Source organism: Panthera leo, chromosome A1 (assembly GCF_018350215.1).
Source record: "Panthera leo isolate Ple1 chromosome A1, P.leo_Ple1_pat1.1, whole genome shotgun sequence".
In the NCBI taxonomy this organism is placed as follows: Eukaryota; Metazoa; Chordata; class Mammalia; order Carnivora; family Felidae; genus Panthera; species Panthera leo.
Genome location: NC_056679.1, coordinates 203,464,292 through 203,480,219, shown reverse-complemented (window position 1 = coordinate 203,480,219; position 15,928 = coordinate 203,464,292). Strand labels below are relative to the sequence as shown.

Sequence of the window (15,928 nt, the reverse complement as noted above, 5' to 3'; positions counted from 1 at the left end):
AAGTTGATGGTAACGGAGAGCTATTTAGGGGGTTAAAATGATCAGGTCTGTGGTATGTGGGGAGAGGGAAAGGAATCCAGGATCACTTTTAGGTTTTTGAATGGGAAAACATTCATTTGATGTAGGATTTGTCCTCTTTATTTAAGGGTAGTCTAATGTCTTGAATCATGACTCACCCAATGCAGAAATTTATTAATCACTCTCAAATCACGGGATTTCCTGTGTTGATGATGCATTTGAAATTTTTTTCCAGGTGAATAGATATATATTTAAGTTTATTTATTTATTTTGAGAGAGAGCATGCACCCCAGCAGGGGAGGGGCAGAGAGAGAGGGAGAGAGAGAATCCCAAGTAGTCTTCACATTATCAGCACAGAGCCTGATGCAGGGCTCGATGCCATGAACTGTGAGATCCGTGACCTGAGCCAAAGTCGAGTTTGATGCTTAACCAAATGAGCTACACAGGCACCTCTATTTATATATTTTTTATTTTAAATTACTCATTGCCAGGTTCTGTAAGTATCAACCTGTTTAACTTTGGGAGTACTAGATAATTAATACTAAAGCTATTGTTTCTTATATTCTGTACAATTGTGGCTGTTTCAGAATGTGATTGCAAAACGAAAACTGTTTACTGTGAAGTTCACTAAAAAATTAAATGTAATTATAAAAGCAAAATATTTATTGATGGCATCTTCTCTCTTACCTTAATCCTAGAAAATTAGCTTTTCTTAAAAAAATTCATTGCAAAAATGTTCATATCATTTCTTTTTTTTTTTTTTTTAATTTTTTTTTAACGTTTATTTATTTTTGAGACAGAGAGAGACAGAGCATGAACAGGGGAGGATCAGAGAGAGGGAGACACAGAATCTGAAACAGGCTCCAGGCTCCGAGCTGTCAGCACAGAGCCCGATGCGGGGCTCGAACTCACGGACCGTGAGATCATGACCTGAGCCGAAGTCAGTGGCTTAACCGACTGAGCCACCCAGGCGCCCCTGTTCATATCATTTCTTGATGATGATATAATTTTGATTTTGAGACCAATGATGATTTTATGATTTTGAGAGATTTTTTTGAAACACGGTCCAAGAGCATTTGCTGTGGTCTCTGTTAACTCAGTACTGCTTTCAAGAAAAAAACCTAAAAGCTGTTCTGGTTAGACAATTAAGTGGTGGCATATGGCATTTTGGAAAGAAAACACCAGGAAGAGTTAAACTTGGATGCAAAGATTTGAGTTGTTGCACATAGACTCAACTAATCAGAATGGCTAGGAAATTAGATATCTTGGTTATTAGATATCTTGGTAATTTTCTGATTAAAGAAAGGTTTTTTAAAGCATTTATTGCTGTAAATCTTAAGATATAAAAATCTATTTTTGGGGGGGGTGCCTGGGTGGCTCAGTTGGTTAAGCGTCCAACTTCGGCTCAGTTCATGATCTCACGGTTCGTGGATTCGAGCCCCACGTTAGCCTCTGTGCTGACAGCTCAGAGCCTGGAGCCTGCTTCAGATTCTGTGTCTCCTTCTCTCTCTCTGCCCCTCCCTTACTCATTTGCTGTCACTCTGTCTCTCAAAACTAAATAAACGTTAAATTTTTTTTTAATCAATTTTTTTTGGCCTTACTGAATAGAGCACAATGACCTTGAACCAAATTTTTCTCAACCGTACCAAATCCAGGATCATTGCTGCAAATTTCAGGTATCGTTGTATATTGTGATACTGTGGATGTGGAAGTCATAAATGCTTGATGCAAAACTGCATTGACTTCAGGACATACAGGGGAAGTTATGTGTAAAAAGCCCCCAAACCAAAGCAAAACAAAAAGCCCAATCAGATACCAGCTTATTTTCTTTCTGGATGTCTCTATGACCTAAGTGAGGAGAGAAAAAAATGTGGCAAATTGAAGATTCTGTTTAGTTAAGTGAGACATTCCCCTTTCTTATTTTCCTAGTTGTATTGAGATATAATTGACAGATGACAGTCTGTAAGTTTAAGGTATACAATGTGATGATATGTGTATCAGTGAGACTTACATCTAATTTTGGAAATGATGAATTTCAATACAGACTATGCAGCACCTCCCAGTAGCTAAAGCATTTGTAATCTCACATGAGTGGTTATTCATTATGTGAATGGCACCAAAGATGTTGCTTTCATATTTTCATTCTTAGATTGGGATTGATCTACAAGTTACAATAATAATTTATTCAACGGACACTAGTTTAGAGCTCACCTTTCAGAATAGTGAAAGATTTCTTTTTGCAAGTTGATGCCACGCCCAGCTTAAATACTTCAAATCTTGTCAAATCACATACTTTCCCACCCAGATCTCTGTCTCCCAGAATGTCTGTACTCAGATCCTTTAAAATGAAACTTCCATGTTGGCTATCATATTGCTTTCATAATGGCTCGAAGGCAATAATAGTTTTCTCTTTTAAACACCTACAGATATTTGAAATCAAAAGCTCACCTTTTCATAGATAGGAATTAGTTCATAGATTCAAAGCTTCTTAACTCAGCTACATACCTGACCAATATTTATTGAATGCCTACCATATACCAAACATTCTTTTGGATTAGTTATGATCTATTGTGCTTAAATATTACATTTTAATGTTAAACATCTGTTTAATATAATTAATATGCTACATATTTATTAAATAATATAGTATTTAATATATATTTCTTTATATTCATACATATCAATTGAATAATAATATGCATATATTAATGAAATGTAGATTAAGTCAATATGGATGGTACTTATATACATTTCTGTAGCAGTAGAAAAATGTCCTTTTGGCTCTTCACTTCAGGACTCATTAATTCCTTTGGCACTATAAAGCACTTTATTCCTATCCCCGTTTCAAATAAAATCATGTCAAGGTTAGAGGTACAGGTTGGAGTTGGAGGTTGGGGGCCAGAAAAGGGAAAGGAAAGATTAGAAGAATTAGGACTATAAATTCTGGGGGAAACCATTTTTGTTCCAGCGGCTTTTTAGCCTCGAGGTTCAATGTAGGAAACAACTCCACGTGAGGCAAATTTCCTTTATATGGTACATGGGGGGTTAAAGGTAATTATGGATAATTCTGTCAAATATGAACCAAATATTTCACTATTTGGACATGGTACATCCCCTCCAATATGCTATAGGATTAACAGAAGTGGTTGATGACACAACATAGATCACTTAGGAATCTTCTAAGTGAACAGAGAACCCTTGCTTCTAAAACTTAGTAGGTGCTCTTGAATGAATTGTAAATTAGCTTTTAAACCCTTCACATACTACATTTTCTTCCCCTTGGTACCAGCAATATATCTGGTACAATCTTGCATTCAAGTATTCCAAAAGAGTAAATAGCTTCCTTTTATTAAAATACCATGGATAGTCCATTTATACGATTTCCCTCCTTAAGGAAAGCTGATTTTTTTCACAGCCAGTTTATGTTCAGGAAATAGGTGAGGAATAAGAAAACAAAAAAAAATTGTATACCTACTGCCGGAGGCATATATTTTGTTGGCATAAGTTTTTGTACATATAAATGATTGGAGTCCTTTAAAATATTGTGTAATATGTGTATTTATCCTATGTGTTAGTATTTATTATTGGACACTTTTATTACTCTTTAAGATTAAATGTATTAACTTTAAGATAAAATTTCCTAAATTCACCATTTCTTCAAAGTTTTAAAAACTAGCCTTCAAAATTTATAAAATGCATGTACCCATATGTACCTAAGAAACTCTTGAACCAGGGGCACCTGGGTGGCTGAGTCCATTAAACGTCCAACTTCGACTCAGGTCATGATCTCATGGTTCATGGGTTCAAGCCCTGCATCAGGCTCTGTGCTGACAGCTCAGAGCCTGGAGCCTGCTTCGGATTCTGTGTCTCCTTTTCTCTCTGCCCCTTCCCAGCTCAAGCACTGTCTCTCTCTGTCTCTCAAAAATAAATGTTAAAAAAATTAAATTATTGAACCAATATATTTTTAACCATGTGGTGTGAAAGTGTTGCCTTTGGGTGAAACTATTCTTGTCAGTTTTGAGGCCACAGAGTAAAATTTATCCTTATTAGCCGATGAAATCAGTTGAAGTTGGAAAACTTAGAGGCTCTAAGCAATCCCGGGTATTACCAGACCCACACCATAAACGTCTGCAAGGGCAGCTACTTCTCCATGATGTTACCATGTGTCGCCTTCAAGCAAGATGTGGAATTTGGTTCTTGTTCCTTTGTAGTTTATCAGAAATCGTATGGTGGGTTAGTCTTCTCCAATACAGGTAGTATTCGGGTGTTATGGAGGCTACCGAAGGAGGATGATTCAAGCTGTCCTTGCCTCAGCCTCTTATACCGGTCTACCCTGTGTGTGTTTCCTTCCCTACCCCCTATTGGCTATTCATTCTGGATCCACCTTTCATGAATAGAATAAAGGCAGCACTACTTGTGAGTTCAGTTAAACCTTTCTTTCTCCTTACTGCATCTCCCTCACCGCAGCCCAAACTATGCACACTATATCTATTCAGGTAAACTAGACTATTCTGTAGTAGCAAACGCACACCCACACCTCAGTAGCTTTAAACAACAGAAATTATTTTTCTCTTATGCTACAGGTGCATCATGGGTTGGCTGGAGATTCTGGTCCATATTATTCTCACTTGGATTCCAGGCTGAGAGGACAGCACTGTCTGGAAGCTCACCAGTTTCTCTGGCAGAGGAAAGCAAGAGCATGGTGAGTAAGGTGCTAGGTGTTTTGATCGGTTTTGTTTTGCTTTTACTCGACAGCAGATTGGCCTTTGTTGCTTTTCATTTGCTCAAGTAAGTCAAGTGGTCACACAGAACTACAGGGGAGCAGAAAATTGCAATCCTGTCATGTTTCTGGAGGGAGAACCATAGATGTTTGGCGAGCAGCACTGATAGCTACCTCAATCCCCCTTTACCCTTCCAATCCCCCACGTGGAAGTATATGTATGTAATAAAGGGTTTGAAACTTAAAAATATCATGTGGCTTTAGTCTATGTGAGGAGAGTAACAAGTAATACACCGAAATAGACATTTGTCTTTTTAATCAATAAAATAGCAATAGCATTTTCTTAGCCATCCCACGTATTGCATTATTTGGACAATATTCTGGAAGCTTTTAGAATCAGAAGGCAGATTTTGTTGATTAGTAATTTTTGAGGAGTTAACATATAATAACTTTTTGGAGAGAACATATGTGAAGTTTGGCCCTGGATGATATTCAACCTGCATTAGGATATGTTAGTATCTTGGAGTAGCGTCTTAATATACTCCCTGTATGGGGCTTTCCTCCAGTAGCATAACCCATGGCTCTGCTCTGGAGGAAGAGTTCCATCATTGAAAAATCAGTAGTTGATACACAAATAACCTCAGCTTTGAGAGAGAAATTTACCTGAATACTATAATGGAGAGGTAATTACAAATACTTTCAGTGGTTTCTTTACTTAATATTTTCTAATCAATGCAACGGGGAATGGATTATTTGTTTGTTTCCAGCTTTGCATTTAGGTCCTTATTCCGATGGACAACTCTACATCCTTTAACACTCTTGACCACTCCCACTGTCTTGAAACATGTCCTCTCCTGGGTTCCACAATACTCTCACTAATCATTCTTAAGTTCTTCCATTTGCTTCTCTTCCTCTCCTTGCCCCTCACTGTTTGCCTTCCATTACCTTCCCTTTACTTCCAAAATCTCCAAATCTTTTCCCTCCTCAGTTGTTTGTTTCATGGCAGCTGCTTTACTTCAGACATTAAGTAGCCTACTGGGACTTTAATTCACCTACCTCTTAAGTCTATTGTGAGTCTCTGTCCATACTGCTGTTTGTCACTTTCTAGGGAGAATCTTTTAATGGTCAAATGTAAACTATTAGTATAATCACCAAAAATATTCAAAAAGTGGGTCACTTCTGTTATTCCAGTTTAACTTTCTGTTACTCTCATCAAAGTCAAGTCTGCAATCACAGAATTGTACCAGATTCTTTTCAAGGTTTTAATGAATGAGCAGGGAGCAGTGGAAAGGCACAGATTTTGGGGGTCAGATATGCCTAGGTCTGAATTCTGGATTTGACAATTATGAACTATTTGGCCTTGAGCAATTTATCTACCTTTCTGAACTTCCGTTTTATCCTCGATTCAATGGGAATAATAGATAGCCATGACTCACATAATTGTTTTGAGTGTCAGGCTTGATATATGTAAAATACTTATCACAGTAACTGGAGCACAGTAGAGTTTACAGAAATGATAATTATTATCATCATTGTTATTGTTGTATCTTTGTATAGACAGTGTTGTGTAGACATGACATTTGTAACCTTATCTACATGGCAACCTCCTGTTCCTACTTTAGAACTATACAGGCCTCAATGTCTACCACCTTCAGTTTGCCCTTCTGGAAAAATAGCCTTGCTCCTTAGTGCTTTACTCAGAAACACAATGTGAATAGTTCTTGTGTAGGAGATGCTAGTGACTGAATCAGGGATGAAACAACCCCCTGAACAGTCCATCTTAAGATTAGCTGTTGGCTATGAAATAGACATGTGTCAAGGGTTTTGTCTAATACTCTGGCATATCCTCTAGGATCTGATCTAGAAAATATGGATAGGACTAACCATCAGTACTAAATGATTAACCTGTACTGAGAGAACTGTCAGTATGGAGAGGGCCATGGAGCAGGAAGACAAAGCAAAAAGTCTTCAGACTATGAGTCTCTTAGAAAAGAACAGTGAAGGTAGTTGATACCTGGGGACTTTTGGATCCGTGGGATTTTCTAATTCTAATTCTAGTTAACGTGCATCCACACAAAATAAGTCCTTTGGGCAATGCATGCTGAGTCTCTGTTCCTTGTAGTCAACACAAAGATGTACCACATATGTTATCTTTTAGAAGATTTAGAAGGTGCCTGACCCTTCCTAGGAGTAGCTTCTTTGAGATCCCAGAATATTTTGTACATACATCTTCTATGGAATATATTCCAATAAGTTTTATTATTTTCCCAACATAATGATAATTTCTGTCTTTATAGTTTTAGCACACATAATCTACTCTCTGGGATATGTTAGATGATCAGCAAGTACTGATTTATGAATAATGAATGAATAAATAAAGGAATTCTTGCCTATCTTTCCCACAGAACTCAGAAAAGCACATAACTTACAGGTTAAGTTACTTAAAAATAATGTACTCATATTTTAAAATTAAGAGTGATTACTTTAGCTTCTTTTCAGAATAAATGACATTATGACATTAGTTCATTTTGTTTAGGTAAAAGAAAAGAAAGGTGGAAAAGTAGTCACAGATTTCCTTTATTGTTCTTTCTAACTTGAAATACACATGGGCATTATGTAATGTGTTCCTCTTACATCTTGTGAAAATGGAGGATTGTGAACTGCACCGAAGAGCAAAACTTTGGTTAAACTTTGGTTAAGTGAATTGCATAATTAAATTCTGCATCCTAACACTCCATGAATTTATAGGGCCTATTGTGTAATTAGTTTACAAAAGGAAGAGCATTGGAGTTATTTACGACAGATGTTCACCTAACTTAAAACAGGAAGAGTATATTTACTTCTATGTAGTTACTACAATGTAATTAAAACCATAAAACCACCTTATCTGAATTTCAAAGCCAGGGAATGATTTTTCTTTCCTTGGTCTTACTGACTGCATTACTTTTCACTGATCATGCAAGGATCATAGGAGAGGGCTGCAGGTTGACCATTATAGGCTTGCCAGATATTTTAGTGAGGTTTTGCTTATTCTTCTTCTCCACTTTTCTGTGGAGTGATGAGATAACTTTCTGAAAAATTGTATGTTTGTTGGCAGAAACAAACCTAGCATATGGCTGATGACAAAAATCACTTTCATGGCTCTGTTCTAGGAGTAGTTTGGGAAAGAAATGAGGATGTTCAATAAGCAGATGCTAAAAAAATGATCTGAGTTTTAAGTATGGGTAGATAGTACGTAAACCACTGCTATCTTCCAGACAGTGGAGAAGCAGAAATATCACTGGTCTCTAAGCTTCAGGTAGCCCTTCTAGTGACTCTCCGTACATTTTTAGACTATGGATGTGAAGCATCAACAGTGTGACTTTTGTCATGTACCATGAGTGATAGAGATGGTCTTTGGCTGCTCACCCTCCGTGGCCAATCTGCTGAGGGAAAGTATTTGCAGGAAATAGTATTTGGATTTTCAGAACACATGAACTGTCTTTTTACGTAAGGGATGGGGAAATATGTCCGGATGTCAGATTTTTGCTCCAATCGGTGTAGCTCATTCCACACATTTGCTTGTTATGGGAGAGTTCTGATTCCTCCACAATGGCTCACTGGGATCAGGGCAATATTATTTAGGGATTTGACAACACGTGCAAACTGTTTTTGAATTAATTTTCAAAGTCTCTTGTGACTGGTGTCAAATTGGCAACAGTATTCTTTCGTACATGTAGGCTCAAGGACTAGTGTTTGAGGGTTGTTAATCTTAAAAATTTCCTCTCCAATGACTCCCTTTTACCTTTCAGAAAACGTTAAGTATGGTGGGCATCAGAATGTTAGTTAAAATAAAGAGAGGGATATAGAGTTTGGGGTTATAAGGTTGACTTTCGACTCTGAAAAGAACTTTTAACAGCAACATGATTACAGAGTGAGACTAAATTAGAATTTGTCTCGTTCAAGGTCTCCAAAGACTCACAGAAAGAATAGGAAACTTTTTACATGAAAATATGGCACTTATTGTAGAATGTATCATTTATACCACAAATATCATTACATAGCTACATTATACAAAAAAGATAAATTAGGTAAAATGGAGACATAATATTGGCTATTGTTTTAACATTTCTTCTAAAAAATATTTATAAAATTGAACTACAGAAGACAAAAAACATTTCACAGCTTAAATTTGCTCCTTGTCACCCTGAAGACCTCATCAAACACCCTCATGTCTTCCGCCTTGGGTTGAATACAATATAAAGATAAAGAAAACCAGCACTTTCTTTCTTTATCTTTTTCTTTTTCTTTTTTTTTCAGCAGGCTCCACGGTGGGGCTTGAACTCACAACTTGAGATCAAGACCTGGGCTGAGATCAGGAGTCACACGCTTAACTGTCTGAGCCATCCAGGCACCTGAAATAGAGCCATTTCCAACCGAAAGTTTTGGGGTTGTAGCTAGTGGCTTCATGAAGCTTTATAGCCCAGTGTCGGAGAGAGTCTTCTCTTATTAGGAGCCTGTAACTAACTTCACAGAATAGTGGGAACAGCCAGAAAGATGGTATTCAGGTAGTAAGGTGTCTTCTGTATGTTGGCATTTCATTTTAGTGACAGATTCTTTATAGATGCCTTCACAGAGATCACGCATTTCAGGTGGGAATCCTTTAGAAACTCTTTTAAGATCCTTTACTTAAAAAAAATGGAACAATTTTGATTAAAGATAAAAAGAGATTTATATTTTGTTATAGGAAGCCAGTATCCAAATATATTTGTGGGAATCTATGATCCAAGTGTGGGCTCTAAAATTCAGCTTCCTTTCCGGAAGTATCTTCAACAAACTAATTCATTTGGTACAATTTGTAATTTTCTGTTAATTTTATTCTGATAATTATCAAATCACCACCAACTTTACGTGTGAAGGAAATGGTTTAGGTTCCTCTTATCAAAGGAATAAGTAACCACTGTCAGTGACAGTTTGTTTTATGATAAGCCCCTTAAACTCCTTCACTCATGTTTTTGTAACACATTTTAGCTTATTGCTTTGATTGTGTATATGAAGGCAAATGAGAATCTGGTCAAGGGAACTTTTATTAAATGTAAGAGAGGTTTTTTTTTTATTTTAAAGACTTGAAAAATATTTAATTCAGGGTGGTAGCCATCGGGATGCCATTTTGCTATTGGGTTGGTATTGCCTAACCAAACATATACAACTGTTTCTTGCCAAAATGTTTGTGTATAATCATGTAGTTTACTGAAATATCTTATTAGTTTTTCATTTTCTTTGACGTAATAAGACTTAAGGCCAAGCATAGCTCTATAAAATTAGGTTTTATTATCTTCATGTTTGTTAAGTCTAAATTCCTTTCCTTAATATTGCTTAAGTACAGTTAGGTTTTTGAGGTTTACATTCCTTTTTTAAATAGGCATGGTCATGGGGTTTATGTTTTTCCAAACAAAAGAGCAATAGTGATGATCCACATTTTAAAAACATCCAAATTAATTATAGATTTTGCTAATAACTCCTCATATCTTTAATAGTAAGCCTACATTATAGTTGAAAATCTGAGGTTTACAGATCAAATCTATATCCTGTGAGATACAAGAGAAGGGTGCTGGTTTCTGGACATGTTGATATTTCGTTATAGATGAAAAGCTTAGTTCTAATCTATGATCTTTCTTGTTCATTTGGTTTCCCTGCTTTCTTACCACCATCTTCTTTCTATCAGATATTTAATCTATGTTCAAGAGAGATTTGGGTCAGTGTCAATCTTGATTTCTAGAAGATGTTTGTATGTATTAAGAAATGGTGTGCTCATATATGCTAGAACCACACAATTTTTAATATTTAGAAAAGTATTTACTTAATTAATTTTTTATGCTTTTATAATGGGGTAGGTGCTACTTAGGTGGTAGAGATGCTTGGATAGATAAAAAAAAGTTTTCTGATTTTAAGAAAATCATAGTCTGAGATAGATATATAAAATACTAATTGTAGTACCCAAGCATGAAGGGCTATAAGAGATACATAAATTTGCCCCCCCCCTTTTTTAAATTTTTTTTTAACATTCATTTATTATTGAGAGACAGAGAGAAACAGAGTATGAGCAGGGGAGGGGCAGAGAGAGGGGGAGACACAGAATTCGAAGCAGGCTCCAGGCTCTGAACTGTCAGCACAGAGCCTGACATGGGACTCGAACTCACAAACCGCGAGATCATGACCTGAGCCAAAATCAGACGCTTAACTGACTGAGCCACCCAGGAGCCCCTGCCCCCACCTTTTAGGTGGTGAAATGATTGAATGCTGATAATTTTCTGAGTCAACCAAATAGAAAATTACAGAACACAGAAAAAGATGAGAAAAATTTGCTTGTGGAAGTTGATGAAAGTTTTACAGAGAATATATACTTCTTAAATAATTATCTGTGTAATTCTTCTTTTTACTGCTCTCAACTAAAATAGGTTCATTCTTATGGAAGTACCACTTTATAAACTGTAGCTTTATAATATGTTTCTTTAAAATTTCTTTTTAAAATAAAAGATTTCAATACCTGCTAAGACAAGTTCCTTTAAACTTTCTTTTTAAAATAAAAGATTCATGGTTAGTCTTGTTCAGTGTTCTTTCAGAAGAATTTTAGAATTATTTTGTCAAGTTCTGCTTCTCCCCAACACTTCAAAAAATCCCACTGATATTTTGTTTGGAATAGATTGTTATAACTTTATTTTAAAAAGGTACTCTTTCCTTCATTGCTCTAAGAACATAACACATATTTCTACTTGAAAATTTTGTAGAATTATTTGCTTTTTCTTATTTCTAAGTAAGCAATTTCTTTTCTTTAAAAAATGTTTGTTTAATTTTTTTGGGGTGGGGGGAGAGAGAGAGTGAGAGAGAGTGACCAAGCGAGCACAGGGGAGGGGCAGGGAGAGAGGGAGACAGAGAATCCCAGGCAGGCTCTATGCTGTCAGCGTAGAGCCAGATGTGGGGCTCAAACTCATGAACTGTGAGATCATGACCTGAACAGAAGTCAAGAGTTAAGACACTTAACTGAGCCACGCTGGGGTCCTCTAAGTAGACAATTTCTAAGTATTTTATGTTTGATTTAAAGTATAAAGTGAGTCATTCCCATATATTACCTGTTGTCATTAGTGATAAATAATCTTTGTATTCTTTTTCAGGAATTTAATCTTATATCCAGCCACTTTGTTGAGTTTCCTTCTTAATTATAATAGATTTCGAGCAGATTTTCTTGGCCTTTCTAGACATACAAACATATCAATTTCAGATAATTATAAAAACTTATCTTTTGGGGCGCCTGGGTGGCTCAGTCAGTTAAGCGTCCGACTTCGGCTCAGGTCATGATCTCACGGTGCGTGAGTTTGAGCCCCGCGTCGGTCTCTGTGCTGACAGCTTGGAGCCTGCTTCAGGTTCTGTGTCTCCCTCTCTCTCTACTCCTCCCCCGCTCACACTCTGTCTCTATCAAAATAATGAATAAATGTTAAAATTAAAAAAAAACTTATCTTTTATTTCAATATTTACACCTCATATGTGTCTACTGTCTTATTACCTTGGCTGTATATCCCAGACCAATAGTAAATTATTTTGTTTTTAATTTTTGAATGATTTGGCACCAGGAAGTTTATGTTATATGGAAAGGTTCTAGAATGCAGTTAGTCTCGTTTCCAGTGAATTATGATTTGATTAAACTGAAATTGAGGTTACTCATTTTCAAAATTTCATGTGAATATGTGATTATTTCTTATTTATTAGGCTGTGAGCTAAGGGAGTACCAACATGTAAGGGCCAGTAATACTTTTATATAAAAGACTTGAGTTAAAGAATTTTTAAACATAAAAGATTGACTTATATGATTAAGTATGAATTAATAAAAATGCTTCATATCTATATAGCCCTTCCAATTTTTTTTTTTTTTTGAGAGAGAGAGAGAGAGAGAGCATGGGCAAGGAGCAGAAGGAGAGGGAAAGAATCCCCAAGCAGGCTCCTTCAGCGTTGTCAGCACAGACCCCAATGTGGGCTTGATCTCACTACCATGAGATCACGACCTGAGCAGAAATCAAGAGTCAGATGCTTAACTGAGCCACCCAGGTGCTGTGGCTTTTCCAAGTTAAAGAGGATTTCTTACACACAGCCTCATTTTATTGTCAGAACAATTCTAATACATGTGAAGAATGTTATTATGTTTGTTATATAAATAAAAATTGTAAGGTTCAGGGCAGTTAGGGATGGAATTGACTAAATAATTCTCGTTATTCTGTGACTTAGCAAAAGTCCTCCGGCCTTAAGTGATAGTCCTTGGTCTGAAAACTGCAGTCTTTCTGAATCTTCAACAATTGTCCTTCTATCCACGTTATTGGATAAATTTATTATTAATTTTTTTAAATGTTTATTTATTTTTGAGAGACAAAGACGGAGCATGAATGGGGTAGGAGCAGGGAGACAGGAAGACACAGAATCCAAAGCCAGCTCCAAGCTCCCAGCTGTCAGCACAGAACCTGATGCGGGGCCTGAACTCCCAAACCGTGAGATCATGACCTGAGCCGAAGTCGGACACTTAACTGACTGAGCCACCCAGGTGCCCCATTATTGGCCCAAGTTAATGTTTGAAATAGGTTACACAAACTAGACTTTAAATTAAAGGCTGTAACAAGAGATGAAGAAGGGCATTATATAATAATTACAGGGTCTATCCACCAGGAAGAGCTAACAGTTATAAATGTCTATGCTCCGAATACCGGAGCCCCCAAATATATAAAACAATTACTCATAAACATAAGCAACCTTATTGATAAGAATGTGGTCATTGCAGGGGACTTTAACACCCCACTTACAGAAATGGATAGATCATCTAGACATATGGTCAATAAAGAAACAAGGGCCCTGAATGACACATTGGATCAGATGGACTTGACAGATATATTTAGAACTCTGCATCCCAAAGCAACAGAATATACCTTGAAGAAGTGCACATGGAACATTCTCCAAGATAGATCATATACTGGGTCACAAAACAGCCCTTCATAAGTATACAAGAATTGAAATTATACCATGCATACTTTCAGACCACAATGCTATGAAGCTTGAAATCAACCACAGGAAAAAGTCTGGAAAACCTCCAAAAGCATGGAGGTTAAAGAACACCCTACTAACGAATGAGTGGGTCAACCAGGCAATTAGAGAAGAAATTAAAAAATATATGGAAACAAACGAAAATGAAAATACAATAATCCAAACGCTTTGGGACGCAGCGAAGGCAGTCCTGAGAGGAAAATACATTGCAATCCAGGCCTATCTCAAGAAACAAGAAAAATCCCAAATACAAAATCTAACAGCACACCTAAAGGAAATAGAAGCAGAACAGCAAAGGCAGCCTAAACCCAGCAGAAGAAGAGAAATAATAAAGATCAGAGCAGAAATAAACAATATAGAATCTAAAAAAGCTGTAGAGCAGATCAACGAAACCAAGAGTTGGTTTTTTGAAAAAATAAACAAAATTGACAAACCTCTAGCCAGGCTTCTCAAAAAGAAAAGGGAGATGACCCAAATAGATAAAATCATGAATGAAAATGGAATTATTACAACCAATCCCTCAGAGATACAAACAATTATCAGGGAATACTATGAAAAATTATATGCCAACAAATTGGACAACCTGGAAGAAATGGACAAATTCCTAAACACCCACACTCTTCCAAAACTCAATCAGGAGGAAATAGAAAGCTTGAACAGATCCATAACCAGCGAAGAAATTGAATCGGTTATCAAAAATCTCCCAACAAATAAGAGTCCAGGACCAGATGGCTTCCCAGGGGAGTTCTACCAGACGTTTAAAGCAGAGATAATACCTATCCTTCTCAAGCTATTCCAAGAAATAGAAAGGGAAGGAAAACTTCGAGACTCATTCTATGAAGCCAGTATTCCTTTGGTTCCTAAACCAGACAGAGACCCAGTAAAAAAAGAGAACTACAGGCCAATATCCCTGATGAATATGGATGCAAAAATTCTCAATAAGATACTAGCAAATCGAATTCAACAGCATATAAAAAGAATTATTCACCATGATCAAGTGGGATTCATTCCTGGGATGCAGGGCTGGTTCAACATTCGCAAATCAATCAACGTGATACATCACATTAATAAAAGAAAAGATAAGAACCATATGATCCTGTCAATCGATGCAGAAAAGGCCTTTGACAAAATCCAGCACCCTTTCTTAATGAAATAGGTCACAAATCTTTTAAGACCCAAGCATCAGGCATATTCAGTCATTGGATACTTATCGAGAACTTAAAATTTGCCATGTCCCAGAGATACAGAAAAGCATCAGACATGGCCTCAGCCTCTTGGAACTCATGGTCTAATGAAGAAGTGAAACATGTAAACCGGTGATTGTAATAAAATCAAGTAATTAGGAAAAAGAATTTTGGAAAGACTATACCCCAGAGGCTCATAAAGACTTCAGAGAGGAGTTGATTTCTGAACAGAGTCTTGAAGGAGCAATGGGGGGTTTCCATACAAGCAAAAAGGGAGAGAGGCACATTACTGAAATGTGAAATGGAATGTGCATGAGTGTGGGGCAGTGGCTGTAGACTGAGACCAAGGAGAGCTATTGTCAACTAAGGTAAGATTCAAATTCTTCAGGGCCTTTTATAGGTAGTGGATAAGCTTGCATTTTATCCTGATACTGATAGCAAGCCAAGAAAGCTTTTGGATAAGGAAAAGACAGGATCAGTTTTGCAGGTGGAAACGATAACTCTGGTATGAGATACACGTTGAGTAGGTGAGAGTGATGTGCAGAGAAGATAAAGGGAGAGAGCTCTTAAGACATGACTGCAATACAACCTGAAGCAGAGACAATGAGATTTTGAACCCAAAGATGTTAGGAAAGGCATATTCAGACCACATTTCTAAGTGAAATTTGATTTATTGGATACAGAGGAGGAGGAAGATTATGCTGACATTTCCAGCCATTGGGTATGTGGTTTTGTCCTTAATGGAGCTACAGAAAAGGTGAATTCTTGGTGTTAGCAGATTCCGGAAACATAAGAATAAGTAGTTTATAGAGAAAAATGAAAGCTTCATTTTGTGACACACTTTGAAGTACCTGTGTTTTCTCATGCAGAGTTCAGTAGTGAGTTGAGAATATGTTTAGATACAGAAACTGATTAGCAAATGGTCACACTAATAATTATGTGAAGG

At 36.8% G+C, this 15,928-nt stretch overlaps 1 long non-coding RNA gene across 2 annotated transcripts in view; it reads left to right on the top strand.

Annotated features, from left to right (window-relative positions):
* Positions 1 to 15,928, top strand: part of LOC122226697 — a 487,385-nt gene that overhangs the window by 61,301 nt on the left and 410,156 nt on the right. For both annotated transcript variants that reach the window (XR_006205727.1, XR_006205725.1), the window contains exon 2: positions 4,602 to 4,720. This is a non-coding gene — a long non-coding RNA (uncharacterized LOC122226697). The remainder of the gene's footprint in view (positions 1 to 4,601; positions 4,721 to 15,928) is intronic.